Source organism: Phyllobates terribilis, unplaced genomic scaffold (genome assembly GCF_046119375.1).
Source record: "Phyllobates terribilis strain yellow unplaced genomic scaffold, ASM4611937v1 Scaffold_13__5_contigs__length_258822181, whole genome shotgun sequence".
Taxonomy (NCBI): Eukaryota; Metazoa; Chordata; class Amphibia; order Anura; family Dendrobatidae; genus Phyllobates; species Phyllobates terribilis.
This window is the reverse complement of record NW_027362773.1, coordinates 184,199,269-184,214,504: the sequence shown is the minus strand read 5'-3', so window position 1 is coordinate 184,214,504 and position 15,236 is coordinate 184,199,269. Positions and strand designations below refer to the sequence as shown.

Below are 15,236 nucleotides of genomic sequence, written 5' to 3'. Positions count from 1 at the left end.
GAGATGGGCACGTCAGTCCCTGTCCCTGGCTGGAGTGGTGGGAGGGAACACTGAGGAAGGGGAACCCTGTAGTGCAGGAGCAGGGAGGAAGCAGTTCCTGGGTGCATTGAGAAGGGAGTATAAAAGGTGGGCACCATCTTAGTTCAGTGCAGAGAATTCTGAGCAGAAGTGACAGGGAGCAGTGGCTCTGCATGAGCTCTGCTCTGGAGGCGGGCCTAGTAACAGAGGCCCAGGCCTGGAAGAGGGAGAAGGAAGGAAGAGGACCGGAGAAGGCTCCAGGAACGAGGAACGAAGGGATCCCAGGAGTGTGGACGGGCGAGTCGCCACCGCACGCCCGAATCCACCTCCGTGGAGGGGTCAGGCCAAATGGGGAGACCGGTCCCCGAAACTAGTGGAGGCGGGAAACGACCCTCAGCTAGAAACCGGAGGCTGTGACATTTTATGTGGCGCAGCCCCTCGCTACACCCGCTAGGAAGGCACCACATAGGGTCAGGGAAACTGGCGCCAAGTTTACCAAGAGGAGGCCCGAGGCAGCCAGACAGAAGGGTTGGTAAGAAAGGCCAGACAAAGGACACACAAAAGGGGTCCTGTGAAGCGCTCCAAAGTTATCTGGGAGTTGTCTGAGCCCCTCACCTGGTGAGCACAGTACGACGTGGGCAGCCATTACTTGCAGAAGTGGTCTGGATAATAAGAACTGTGAGTAAAGGCCCTGGACTGCGTCACTGACTCCGTGTCGTTACTGCTGCTGCCCGGCACCATCACCCCCATCCTCCGCATACACTGCCCTGAGGCTAAACTCCTCCCGTGGGGAGTTATGCTACGATCTGCTGCACCCACAACACCAGCCTCAGCGGTCTGCCCTGCAGCGGCGGTTCACTCTGACCGCAATCCACGGGTGGCGTAGTCGGACATTTAAACATCAAAACCACATAAATAGTTCCGCCACTGGTTTGTCCACCCTGAGCCACGGAACCGGGTCGCCGCCACGGAGACTACAACCACCAGCATCCACCAAAAAGGGTCCGGCTCCGGGTGTCCCAAGGCCCAGGGGGTGCGTCAGAACATTTTCATCACCTTTCATAATCACCAATGGGACAAGGCAGGGATGTCCTCTGTCCACTCTCTTATACATCCTAGTGACGGAGCACCTGCTCTCATCAATTCGCCATAACCCCAATATTAGGTGGATTGAGGTGGGAGGCACCGAGTACAAGTGCTCTCTATTTGCTTATGATGTCCTAGTATATATCACTCAATCACATATATCCATCCCTGCTGTTATGGCTGAAATAGATCACTTTGTTACATGGTCAAATTTTAAAATCAATGCAGCGAAGTCTGAGGCCCTCGATGTCTCCCTCCCCAAATCCATACAGGATTCCATCCAGTCCAACTTTCCCTTTGCCTGGCCCTCACAGGGTATCAAATTCTTAGGAATTCCTATTCATAGAGACCTCTCCCATCTATGTTATCTTAATTTTGGGCCCTTTATTGAACAACTCCATACAGACCACGGTTGGCAAGTTAGAACTGTAAGATTCACTACCTGAACCACTGGTGTTTTGTGGAAAAGCACATGTACCCTGTGTTCCAAATTATTATGCAAAAAGTGTTTAGGAGTGATAAGGGAAGAATTTGTTTGTTTGTCAGTTAAACTCATTGATGGTGATGTGTGTCAGGGCTCTTTATATCACTGTAAGCAATTGCAGACACCTGTGCTAATTAGTTTGGCAGGTGTGTCCAATGAAAGGCAAGACTACTTAAGAAGGCTGTCCCACATTATTAAGCAGCCTACATTTTCTGCCAAAATGGGAAAGAAAAAGGATGTGTCAGCTGCTGAGAAGCAACAAATTGTGGAGTGTTTAGGTCAAGGCATGACTACAATCAACATTGTGCGATGATCAGGATGAAGTGTCTTGGCAATCAAGAAGTATGTAGCTGATTCACAGTACACACGTGTGCGTGCTGATAAGGGCAAATTGAGGACTCTTTCCTACAGGCAATTATGTCAGGTTAAAAGAGCAGCGGCAAAAAAGCCTTGTCATAGCAGCAGACAAGTTTTTGAAGCTGCTGGTGCCTCCAATGTACCCCGAACAACAAGATGCAGGGTCCTTCAGAGGTTTGCAGCTGTGCGTACGCCATCCTGTCGACCTCCTCTATCCACTTCACACAAGCAGAAACGGCTCCAGTGGGCCAAACATTACATGAAGACTGATTTCAAAACTGTTTTGTTCACGGATGAGTGCCGTGCAACGCTCGATGGTCCAGATGGATGGAGTGGAGGATGGCTGGTTGATGGACACCCCACACAAACACAGCTACAGCACCAACAAGGAGGAGGTGGAGTAATGTTTTGGGCTGGAATCATGGGGAGAGAGAATGTCGGCCCATTTAGGATCCCTGAAGGGGTAAAGATGAACTCCATAATGTATATGGAGTTTCTCAAACAGCACTTCCTGCCATGGTTCAAGAAGAAGAACCGTGTATTCCACAGCAAGATCATTTTTATGCAAGATAATGCACCGTCTCATGCTGCACATAACACATCTGCATCCCTGGCTGATATGGGCATAAAAGGGGACAAACTTATGGTGTGACCCCCATGCTCCCCTGACCTCTACCCCATTCAGAACCTCTGTAGCATCATCAAAAGGAGTGTCTATGATGGCGGGAGGCAGTTCACATCTAAGCAACAGCTCTGGGAAGGTATTCTGTCCTCATGCAAAACAATTGAAGCAGAAACCATCCAAAACCTGACAAATTCAATGGACGAGAGAGTTTAGAAGCTCCTTTCGAACAAGGGGTCCTATGTGCAAATGTAACATCACCTAGAATAAAGTTTTGAGTTGAAAACTGTTTGATTTCAATTTCTAATAACCTGCTAATGCTTATAATTTCAAAAATTACCATTTTTTTGGTCTTTATTAAAATGAAAAGGTTGATCGAAGAGTGTGGGGGATGTAAGAGTGTGGCAACCCAGTAGTCAGGATTACTTCGAATTCTGACAATCATGTTGCAGGTAGTGCAGCATGAAGGCACTTATGTGTCTTGCGCATCTCGGAGCCCCAAAATTATTTTCCGGGCTAGATGCAGCTAAAAATTATTATTAATTTTAAATCTGGTGGAGCATAGTATAGATGGCCTAATAGAATCAGTACTGCACACTGCTACAAAGCCCAAATTATTTTCCAGCCAAGATACAGATAAACATGATTAGTAATTTTAAATCTGGTGGAGCTTAGTATAGATGGCCTATTAGAATCAGTGCTGCACACTGCTACAAAGCCCAAATTATTTTCCAGCCAAGATACAGATAAACATGATTATTAATTTGAAAGCTTAAAACGGTTGGTGAGGTGATTTTAACCAATCATCAAGCTTTTACTCTCCCCAGGATGACGCAGGGGTAGAAAAGTCGTTTCGGATCCATGAGTTGTTCATCTTTATGAACGTGAGTCTGTCTACATTATCAGTGGAGAGCCACGTGCGCTTATCTGTCAGCACACCACCAGCAGAGCTGAACACACGTTCAAACAGAACGCTGGCTGCGGGGCATGACAAGATCTCCAAGGCGTAAGTGGCTAGCTCCGGCCATTTATCCAGATTGGAAGCCCAAAAAGAGCAAGGGTCCAGTGACACAGTCATGGCTTCAATGTTTACTCGGAGATACTCCTGTACCATCGTCTCTAGGCATTGACTATGTGTCAGACTTCTTGTCTCCTGTGGCCTTGCAAAGGATGGGCTAAAAAAGTGGTGAAATGATTCCGCAAAATTGATGTTACCAGCAGATACTGTGTTTCTGTTACGGTTTGAGTGCTGAGCACTCGACGGTCCCACGGTTGGCAAGTTGGAACTGTGAGATTCACTACGTGCACCACTGGTGTTTTGTGGAAAAGCACATGTAAGATTCTGCAACAGTCTCTGCTGATACTCCTGCATGCGTGCATCCCTTTCTATGGCAGGAATAATTTCTGCAAATTTACTTTTGTACCGGGGATCTAACAGTGTGGCAACCCATTAGTCAGGATTATTTCTAATTCTCACAATTCGAGGGTCATGTTGCAGGTAGTGCAGCAAGAAGGCACTCATGTGTCTTGCGCATCCAGGAGCACCAAGTCCCTGTTGTGTTGGTGGCGAGGTAACAATCATGCTTCCTTCCTCTGTCCTCTCCCCCCAACCTCGCACAACAGAAATGCGATCAAGGTCTCCCTCATCTTATGAGTCTTCCATCAGTTCGTCCTCCACTTCTTCCTTCGCTCCTGCACCTTCCTCACTAGTTTGGCTGCTACCATGCGCCCTGGTAAAACCATCTCCCCCACCCTCACATGCCTGCCGCCTTGGTGCTGCCGACCGTCTGGACCTTGCAGATGTTAGCCCTTCCGCATACAACTCCTCCTCCTCTACTTCCTCCACCTCCTCTTGTGCCACCTGACTCCGAATTCTGTTTAACATGTGCTCCAGCATGTAAATCACCGGAATAGTCATGCTGATAATGGCATCGTCAGCACTAAACATCTTCATCGCCATTTCAAAACTGTGCAGAAGGGTGCATAGGTCCCTGATCTGAGACCACTCCTCCAGCCTGATTTGCCCCATCTCTGGATCTCGTTGGCCCAGGCTATACGTCAGAACGTATTGCACCAGGGCTTTTCGGTGCTGCCACAGTCGCTGAAATATATGCAGAGTTGAATTCCACCGGGTAGGCCCATCGCATTTTAGCCGGTGAAGTGGCAGGCCCAACGACTTCTGTAGAAATGTAAATCGCTGAGCTGCGGGATGCGAACGGCGGAAGTGAGCACACAGCGACCGTGCCCTCTGCAGAAGGCCATCTAGTCCGGGATAGTGGGCTAAAAATTGCTGTACAACCAGGTTCAACACGTGAGCCATACAAAGCACATGTGTGACATTGCCCCGGCGAAGGGCCACACCCAGGTTTGCAGCATTGTCGCACATTGCCTTCCCTGGTTTCAGGTCCAGTGAAGACAACCATTCATGAAATTGGTTCTCCAGAGCTGACCACCACTCCTCAGCTGTGTGACTCACATTTCCCAGACATTTCAAAGTAAAAACCGCCTGATGACGTTGAGGTAGAAAGCTTGTGGCATGACCAGACAGGCTTTGGGTGCAGGTGGAGGAACGAGAGGAGGTTGAGGAGGCAGAAGCAGTGGAGGAACTTTGAGATAAAGAGGATTGACGCACAACTCGTGGGGACGGCAAGACTTGGACAGCAGCCCCTTGTCCTGCTGTCACCATAGTTACCCAGTGCCCAGTCAGTGACATGAAACGCCCCTGTCCATGCCTACTCGTCCAAGTGTCTGTGGTGAAATGCACCCTTTCACACACAGAGTTTCTCAAAGAAGCGGTGATGTTGTGTGCGACATGCTGGAGGAGCGCAGGCACACCTTTCTTTGAGAAGTAGTGCCGACTGGGCATCTGGTACTGGGGCACTGCGACGGACATAAGGTCTCGAAAATCCTCTGTGTCCACCAGGCGGAAAGGCAGCATTTCTGTAGCCAAGAGCTTGCAGGTGGTGAAATTCAACCTCTTAGCTTTCTCATGGCTAGGAGGAAATGGTCTTTACTTGTCCACATCTGAGGGACGAAGGGCTGGCTATTGTGATTAGACGGGGTTGATAAGGGTGTCCCCGGCAAACTGCTGGTCTGTGAGGAAGATGCAGGTGGACATGTTAGGTTGCCTTGATCCAAAGGTGGTGCTATCGATGTTGGACAGCGCTCAACACCAGCTGGTGTTACCACCTCCATAAGAAAATGATGACCTGCCAATCACGCTGGCTGTTACGGGTAAAGAGGTGGCAGGTCTGGGTCCCAAAACAGGTGTGACTGCTGTCCCCCCAGTCACAGAGGATGAAGAGGTCGCGGAAGCACAAGATATGGCAGATGGTGGTTGGCCCGGCCAGCTAGGCCGCATTGTAGCACAGTAAGCTTCCCACTGCAACTTATGCTTCAAGTCCATGTGCCGGTTCATGCATGAATTACTCAAACTATGTATTTTTTGGCCTCTACTTAGCTTTTGCTGACAAATGTTACAGATAACAGGAGTTGGGTCATCTTTATCGATCTGAAAAAATGCCCAGGCTATGCAAGGCTTAGCAGCCATGCGACCTGAAGAGCCACCACGACTTGTGGTGAGAGGCAGAGTTGTGTTTTAGGATGCAGTTGTTGACGTGCTTCCAGTACTACGTCTCTGTCCAGGAAGGCGCAACCTGACCTCGTCGTCACTAGCATTCTCCTCCACCTCCTCTGTTGACCTCATCTCTTGGCTGACTGTGGGTTGACAGTAAGTGGGATCTCCAGCCTCATCATCATCACCCTGTGCGTTATCACACCCGTCGTCCTCAGAGCCAACCTGTTCCTGCCCTGACAAAAAACTAAAGTTGTCGCTCCAATCATGTATTTGAGTCTCATCATCGTCTTCCTCATTGTCTCCACCAACAGGAGTTACAGTTTGGGAATGAGGGTCTACATTAAGGTCAGAACCTTCAGCGTCTGGTCCTGGATCCGACTCATAAAGATTCTGTGCATCAGTGCAGATCATTTCCTCGTCTGGATTCACAGAAGCACTGGAGCTCACCTCTGATTCCCAGGCTATAGTATGAGTAAACAGCTCTGCAGACTCAACCATCTGTTCTACCTCATACTCAGACGGGCAGCTGGAGATTTGGGAGCTGTGAGGAAGCAAGTGCGATTGGGGTGACACCTTTGAGGACTGGAGTATTTGTGATGTTGAAGTTGATGTGGAGGAGAGCCCACTTAAAGGAGCACTTGATATCCATTGAAGCACCTGCTCTTTTTGTCCCTCATCTGGAATTTGTAGCGATTGGCGTGGCCGTAAGAAAGGGATCTTATCACATTGTCCGCTAAAAGAAGTAGACATTAAGTTTGGCTGGAAGATGGTCTTTCTTCTGCAGATGTTACTGTTGCTTTAACACCTACCCCACGGACACAACCTTTTTTACCCTTCCCAACACGCCTATTCCCCTTTCCACCAGCAGCAGGCCTTTTTCCACTCATTTTGGTGGTTAACTAATTCACAACTCTGGAGTTGTTTGCACAAAAAAACAATGGATGGGAACCGAGAAGAGCTGAGTGGCCAAACTGTGGTATTAGTAAAAAACTATTGGCTGGGAAAGATGCAGAAAAAAATTATATTCAATTTGCAACCTGATGGAGGTCAGTATAGATGGACTAATAGACCAAGTCCCACACACTGCTAGAAGCCCAAATATTTTTTCAGAGCTAGATGCAGAAAAACATTATATTCAATTTGCAACCTGATGGAGGTCAGTATAGATGGACTAATAGACCAAGTCCCACACACTGCTAGAAGCCCAAATATTTTTTCAGAGCTAGATGTAGAAAAAAATTATATTCACTTTGCAACCTGATGGAGGTCAGTATAGATGGACTAATAGATCAAGTCCCACACACTGCTAGAAGCCCAAATATTTTTTCAGAGCTAGATGCAAAAAAAAACTATTTTTAATTTGCAACCTGATGGAGGTCAGTATAGATGGACTAATAGACCAAGTCCCACACACTGCTGGAAGCCCAAATATTTTTTCAGAGCTAGATGCAGAAAAAAATTATATTCAATTTGCAACCTGATGGAGGTCAGTATAGATTGACTAATAGACCAAGTCCCACACACTGCTAGAAGCCCAAATATTTTTTCATAGCTAGATGCAGAAAAAAATTATATTCAATTTGCAACCTGATGGAGGTCAGTATAGATGGACTAATAGAATGATGCTATGCCCAAAAGGTTTTACTTCACTAGGTGCAGTAAAAAAATTGGTATTCTATACACAGGTGGTGTAGCTTGCAACACAGATAGGCTACTCCACTGACTAACACTCTCTGCAATAGGCCAAAAAGGATTAGCTTTGCTAGATTTAGCCAAATGCTGTGAAAAAAACTTGCACAGCACTGGCACAGACCTGCCTGGCAAAAACTGATAGGAAGTGATGTAACTTAGTCCTGAAAAGGACTGCAATTACAATTAGTCTTTACTCCCAACCTATCTATTTAAGAGCACAGACCTGCCTGAGAAAAGTTGTAGGAAATGCTGTAACCTAGTCCTTAAAAGGACTGCAATCACAACTATTCCCTACTCCCAAGCTATCTGTAGATTTGTGCGAAAATTGGCTTGAAATTAACAAGGTATAGCACACACAGAAACAGCGGTGCCGTCTAACACGCAGCTGCAGCAGTGAGAAAATGGTGGCGACGGGGAAAATGGCTTGGTCTTATAGGGCAAGGACATGTGACATACACTGCCAATGACACATGCCCTTGCTTGTGTGAAAAAAAGCACTTCGCTCCGTGTGTGCGTTGCTGATAGGCTGACAGATTGCACCTCCCCACTGTAAATGCGGGAAAGAGAAAAAAAAATGGAGATCTTCATTATTCCTGCAGAGATCCATCCCCTGCCCCGCTGTACACTCAAACTGCGTATTAACATTAATTTTCAGCATTACTGATAAAAAATCCAGTTATGATTTTGGTGCACGAACAGTTATCTATCAGCCGAATTTTATTCAAATTGTTCTTGTTCGCCGAACGGCTCAAACACTGCCCTAAACAGCTCGAATTTGAGATTGGCGAACAGTTCGAGTCGAACAACGCTCATCTCTATTCAGGAGGTGTTTGGAGAAAAGTCACTCGAAATCCGCCCTATGAATTTTAATAAACCTTGAATTGTAAAAGGTTCCAATTGATGATACCTTTTAATCAGATTTTTACATTTCAGTGAGGCCTGGAATTTTGTTTCCAATTGAAATCTTTCATTTTCTGAAATGTCTTCCAGAAGGATAATCACTGATATTGATCATGGTGCTATAAGTAAAGGTGTGAAACTCAGAAGGCTGAAACAGCTTCTGAGTAGTTGTGGCTGAGTGGTTAAGATGATGGACTAGAAATCCATGGTTGTCTTCCCATGAAGGTTCAAATCCTGCCAACTACGTTTAACTTCATGTAACATTTTGACGAATTATCTGAGTAGATCAATTTCCACATTCCCAAGTCTATCCCCCACAGAAATGGTCTGTAATCTATGGATTGTATTTGTAGAACCAGTTTAACAGCATCTGTAGATCTTCTTTTGATTAGTCAGCCGGGTGAGATGTCACTTGTGCATCACACCACCAATCAAACAAAGCTCAGAGGGTGCCATCAGGTATGTGGTGCAAATCCTCCTTTTTTCCAGCGAACACAGACCACTGCCGTGGCTGATGGACTGGGATATGAACTTTGATTTGCACCAACTCTACTAGAATTATCTTTCCGATGGAACCTTTTAGCACACCATGAAAAATCTTTAGTGACTTCTGGATGAGCAGAAGTTTTGCAATTTCTTTTTTTCTCACCCTTTTTCCAGCTGATAGATCCAGCACGCTAATTATTAGCCAGATTTCATCAACATTTTAAAACTGTCTTTGTTGTGATATCATGGAACTTTAAGCATACTTGTGGAATAAAAAGGGAGGAGTTATTAATTTACCAATGTGTGTTAGATATACATTTGCGGAACAGCTTTAGAACCAGTTTTCATCATAATGCATGAATTCCCAGGTTCCACTGAGATTAGAACTCAGATCACTGGATTAAGAGTGAATTTCTCACATTTCCCCTATTTACACATGCTCTTTTACTGTTTTCAAAAGAAAATCCAGCCAGCTTTATTTGCCGTGTGGTTCCATGGTGTAATGGTTAGCACTCTGGACTCTGAATCCAGCCATCTGAGTTCAAATCTCAGTGGAACCTGAGAAATTCTTTGTGCATAGCGGTTTTATCTTTTCTGCTCACACTCAATTTGCCAATGCACATGGTTTAACATAAAAAGAGAAAGTTAAAATCCACATGGAAAAAAGATCTATCTATTAACTGACTTCATGAAGCAAAACTCATATCATCTATGTCACACCAAGCAATCATACTCTATGACTTGTGCCAATGTTTGCATGACACTTTTTCCAGGTGGTTGAAACTGACCAGGATTTCAAGCCGAAACGGCCTCAAGAAACGACAGCGATTCTTTTCCTGAATCACCCTTTTTAGTGTTTTCCAGCATTTTTGTAAGCATAGTTTGGTGATGTTTTTCTAAGTATTGTTTTGGGCATCAAATGAGTTTGTTTAAGTTTCTTTTTTGCTCGCAAAATGCTGTGAACGTCACTCAGGAACCTTCCAGGGGTCTTTCTAACCTACTCATTGACTTGTATAGCAAGTATAAAGCAAGCAAAATATACCTGAAAAATGATATGCTCACTTCTGTTAACCGCTTGGCGTTTTGGGAAACTTAATGAGGTTAAAAGACGCTCAATACCTGATCATATGAACAGCAAGTCTTTTTGCATGGAAATGAATCTGTTCAAACTATTGAGCATTTTCAAAGCCTTTTTCAGGAGGTGTTTGGAACAAAGTCACTCTAAATCCGCCTTATGAATTTTAATAAACCTTGAACTGTAAAAGGTTCCAATTGATGATAACTTTAAATCAGATTTTTACATTTCAGTGAGGCCTGGAATTTTGTTTCCAATTGAAATCTTCCATGTTCTGAAATGTCTTCCAGAAGGATAATCACTGATAGTGATCATGGTGCTGTAAGAAAAGGTGTGAAACTCATAAGAATGAAACAGCATCTCAGTAGTTGTGGCCGAGTGGTTAAGGCGATGGACTAGATATCCATTGGGGTCTTCCCGCATAGGTTCAAATCCTGCCAACTACATTTAACTTCATGTAACATTTTGACGAATTATCTGAGTAGATCAATTTCCACATTCCCAAGTCTATCCCCCACAGAAATGGTCTGTAATCTATGGATTGTATTTGTAGAACCAGCTTAACAGCATCTGTAGATCTTCTTTTGATTAGTCAGCCGGGTGAGATGTCACTTGTGCATCACACCACCAATCAAACAATGCTCAGAGGGTGCCATCAGGTATGTGGTGCAAATCATCCTGTTTTACAGCGAACACAGACCACTGCCGTGGCTGATGGACTGGGATATGAACTTTGATTTGCACCAACTCTACTTGAATTATCTTTCCGATGGAACCTTTTAGGACACCATGAAAAATCTTTAGTGACTTCTGGATGAGCAGAAGTTTTGCAATTTCTTTTTTTCTCACCCTTTTTCCAGCTGATAGATCCAGAACGCTAATTATTAGCCAGATTTCATCAACATTTTAAAACTGTCCTTGTTGTGATATCATGGAACTTTAAACACACTTGTGGAATAAAAAGGGAGGAGATATTAATTTACCAATGTGTGTTAGATATACATTTGCGGAACAGCTTTAGAACCAGTTTTCATCATAATGCATGAATTCCCAGGTTCCACTGAGATTAGAACTCAGATTACTGGATTAAGAGTGAATTTCTCACATTTCCACTATTTACACATGCTCTTTTACTGTTTTCAAAAGAAAATCAAGCCAGCTTCATTGGTAATGTGGTTCCATGGTGTAATGGTTAGCACTCTGGACTCTGAATCCAGCGATCTGAGTTCAAATCTCAGTGGAACCTGAGAAATTCTTTGTGCATAGCAGTTTTATCTTTTCTGCTCACACTCAATTTGCCAATGCACATGGTTTAACATAAAAAGAGAAAGTTAAAATCCACATGGCAAAAAGATCTATCTATCAAGAAAGTTTTACTCAAAAGTTAAACTTGACTTCATGAAGCAAAACTCATATCATCTATGTCACACCAAGCAATCGTACTCTATGACTTGTGCCAATGTTCGCATGACACTTTTTCCAGGTGGTTGAAACTGACCAGGATTTCAAGCCGAAACGGCCTCAAGAAACGACAGCGATTCTTTTCCTGAATCACCCTTTTTAGTGTTTTCCAGCATTTTTGTAAACATAGTTTGGTGATGTTTTTCTAAGTATTGTTTTGGGCATCAAATGAGTTTGTTTAAGTTTCTTTTTTGCTCGCAAAATGCTGTGAACGTCACTCAGGAACCTTCCACGGGTCTTTCTAACCTACTCATTGACTTGTATAGCAAGTATAAAGCAAGCAAAATATACCTGAAAAATGATATGCTCACTTCTGTTAACCGCTTGGCGTTTTGGGAAACTTAATGAGGTTAAAAGACGCTCAATACCTGATCATATGAACAGCAAGTCTTTTTGCTTGGAAATGAATCTGTTCAAACTATTGAGCATTTTCAAAGCCTTTTTCAGGAGGTGTTTGGAACAAAGTCACTCTAAATCCGCCTTATGAATTTTAATAAACCTTGAACTGTAAAAGGTTCCAATTGATGCTACCTTTAAATCAGATTTTTAAATTTCAGTGAGGCCTGGAATTTTGTTTCCAATTGAAATCTTCCATTTTCTGAAATGTCTTCCAGAAGGATAATCACTGATATTGATCATAGTGCTATAAGAAAAGGTGTGAAACTCATAAGAAAGAAACAGCGTCTGAGTCGTTGTGGCCGAGTGGTTAAGGCGATGGACTAGAAATTCTTTGGGGTCTTCCCGCGTAGGTTCTAAATCCTGCCAACTACATTTAACTTCATGTAACATTTGACGAATTATCTGAGTAGATCAATTTTTTCATTCCCAAGTCTATCCCCGACAGAAATGGTCTGTAATCTATGGATTGTATTTGTAGAACCAGCTTAACAGTATCTGTAGATCTTCTTTTGATTAGTCAGCCGGGTGAGATGTCACTTGTAGTGTTGAGCCACCCCCGTAGTGTTCGAGTTCGGTTCGTCGAACACCCGTGTGTTCGCCGAACTGTTCGTCGAACTGTTCGTCGAACACCTTCGAACACCGTTAAAACCAATGGCAGGCAAACAAAAACACATAGAAACACATAGAAAACACCGTCAAAGGTGTCCAAAAGCTGACAAACTGCTCAGAAGACACAACTAACACATGGAAAAGTGACAAGTACATATAGTCATGCGAAAAGAAAAGAGGTGGAGGAGTAAAAAGAGGGTGAGACACAGATATAGGCATGTCATGCCCTTCTAAAATCCAAAAAGTGAGAAGCCGAGACGGCCAGTCCGCTCCTGCCCGTGCCACCTCCGTGTCGCCGGGTTTGTGCCAGAGCCGCGGTGAACCCTGACGGCCAGCCCCCCTCTCCCAATACTGGTGCCTGTCCGCTGGTGGGTCGAGAGAGCCCCCCTGTGGTGGAGGCAGCTCTAAGCTTTTTAATTTAAATTGTCCCTCTAATTTGAATGAATACACTTTAAATCCATTTACAAGGATCTATTGGAGGGCAAGTCTCATGCCAGCAGCCGCGTAATTCCAGCTCCAGTAGCGTCCACTAAAGCTGCTGCAGTTAAAAAGCTTTTATAAGGATCGAGCACGGCTGTCCACCGCAAGGCATCCTAGTGCCAGTCCCAGCCCCTATGCCTTGGGGTGCCTCCTGATGCTCTTCACTAAGTATCCCGTGGTCCCGAAGCATTTCCTTTGAAAAAATTAAGTGTCCAAACTACAGGTGGTGTAGCTTGCTTAACAGCCGGGATAATCCGCTGACTAGCAGACACTGCTACTAGGCACAAAGTATTTCCTGGGCTAGATGCAGTTAAAAATTTGTAAGTAGATACTCTCGTTGGATGCTGAGAAAGCATTCCATAGAGTCTCCTGGCACGCCATATATGATTCTCTTAAAAAGCTTGGGGTAGGGGTCTAGGGGACCCTTTTATAGCCAAAATCACGGCCCTGTATCACAATACGTCACCTAGGCTGAAGATAAATGGAACTGTAGCACCGAGGGCTCGGTTGCTACAGACGTATTGCACCTCACCCAGAGGTGTGATATCTCACTCTCAGATAAGGATGGAGTGTGGATCAGGACCCGACACCTGCATGCATTACACCACATTGCCGTGGGGCAGGGCGACCAATATGCCCCTGAGATGGGCACGACAGTCCCTGTCCCTGGCTGGAGTGGGGGGAGGGAACACTGAGGAAGGGGAACCCTGTAGTGCAGGAGCAGGGAGGAAGCAGTTCCTGGGTGCATTGAGAAGGGAGTATAAAAGGTGGGCACCATCTTAGTTCAGTGCAGAGAAGTCTGAGCAGAAGTGGCAGGGAGCAGGGGCTCTGCATGAGCTCTGCTCCGGAGGCGGGCCTAGTAACAGAGGCCCAGGCCTGCAAGAGGGAGAAGGAAGGAAGAGGAGCGGAGAAGGCTACAGGAACGAGGAATGAAGGGATCCCAGGGGTGCGGACGGGCGAGTCGCCACCGCACGCCCGAATCCACCTGCGTGGAGGGGTCAGGCCAAAGGGTGAGACCGGTCCCCGAACTAGTGGAGGCAGGAAACGACCCTCAGCTAGAAACCGGAGGCTCTGACATTTTATGTGGCGCAGCCCCTTGCTCCACCCGCTAGGAAGGCACCACATAGGGTCAGGGAAACTGGCGCCAAGTTTACCAAGAGGAGGCCCGAGGCAGCCGGACAGAAGTGTTGGTAAGAAAGGCCAGACAAAGGACACACAAAGGGGGTCCTGTGAAGCGCTCCAAAGTTATCTGGGAGTTGTCTGAGCCCCTCACCTGGTGAGCACAGTACGACGTGGGCAGCCGTTACCTGCAGACGTGGTCTGGATAATAAGAACTGTGAGTAAAGGCCCTGAACTGCATCACTGACTCCGTGTCGTTACTGCTGCTGCCCTGCACCATCACCCCCATCCTCCGCATACACTGCCCTGAGGCTATACTCCTTCCGTGGGGAGTTATGCTACGCTCTGCTGCACCCACAACACCAGCCTTAGCGGTCTGCCCTGTAGCGGCGGTTCACTCTGACCGCAATCCACGGGTGGCGTAGTCGGACATTTAAACATCAAAACCACATAAATAGTTCCGCCACTGGTTTGACCGCCCTGAGCCACGGAACCGGATCGCCGCCACGAAGACTACAACCACCAGCATCCACCAAAAAGGGTCCGGCTCCGGGGGTCCCAAGGCCCAGGGGGTGCGTCAGAACATTTTCATCACCTTTCACAATCACCAATGGGACAAGGCAGGGATGTCCTCTGTCCCCTCTCTTATACATCCTAGTGACGGAGCACCTGCTCTCATCAATTCGCCATAACCCCAATATTAGGTGGATTGAGGTGGGAGGCACCGAGTACAAGTGCTCTCTATTTGCTGATGATGTCCTAGTATATATCACTCAATCACATATATCCATCCCTGCTGTTATGGCTGAAATAGATCACTTTGTTACATGGTAAAATTTTAAAATCAATGCAGCGAAGTCTGAGGCCCTCG

The 15,236-nt window shown here is 45.8% G+C and overlaps 3 non-coding genes across 3 annotated transcripts; all 3 read left to right on the top strand.

The window, feature by feature from the left end:
• The first annotated feature begins 9,710 nt into the window (after positions 1 to 9,710).
• TRNAQ-CUG (transfer RNA glutamine (anticodon CUG)) lies at positions 9,711 to 9,782 on the top strand. The gene has a single exon. It is a non-coding gene; the product is annotated as a tRNA-Gln (tRNA).
• Positions 9,783 to 10,661: 879 nt separating this feature from the next.
• TRNAS-AGA (transfer RNA serine (anticodon AGA)) lies at positions 10,662 to 10,743 on the top strand. Its single transcript has one exon. It is a non-coding gene; the product is annotated as a tRNA-Ser (tRNA).
• Positions 10,744 to 11,471: 728 nt separating this feature from the next.
• TRNAQ-CUG (transfer RNA glutamine (anticodon CUG)) lies at positions 11,472 to 11,543 on the top strand. The gene has a single exon. It is a non-coding gene; the product is annotated as a tRNA-Gln (tRNA).
• The last annotated feature ends 3,693 nt before the right edge of the window (positions 11,544 to 15,236 follow it).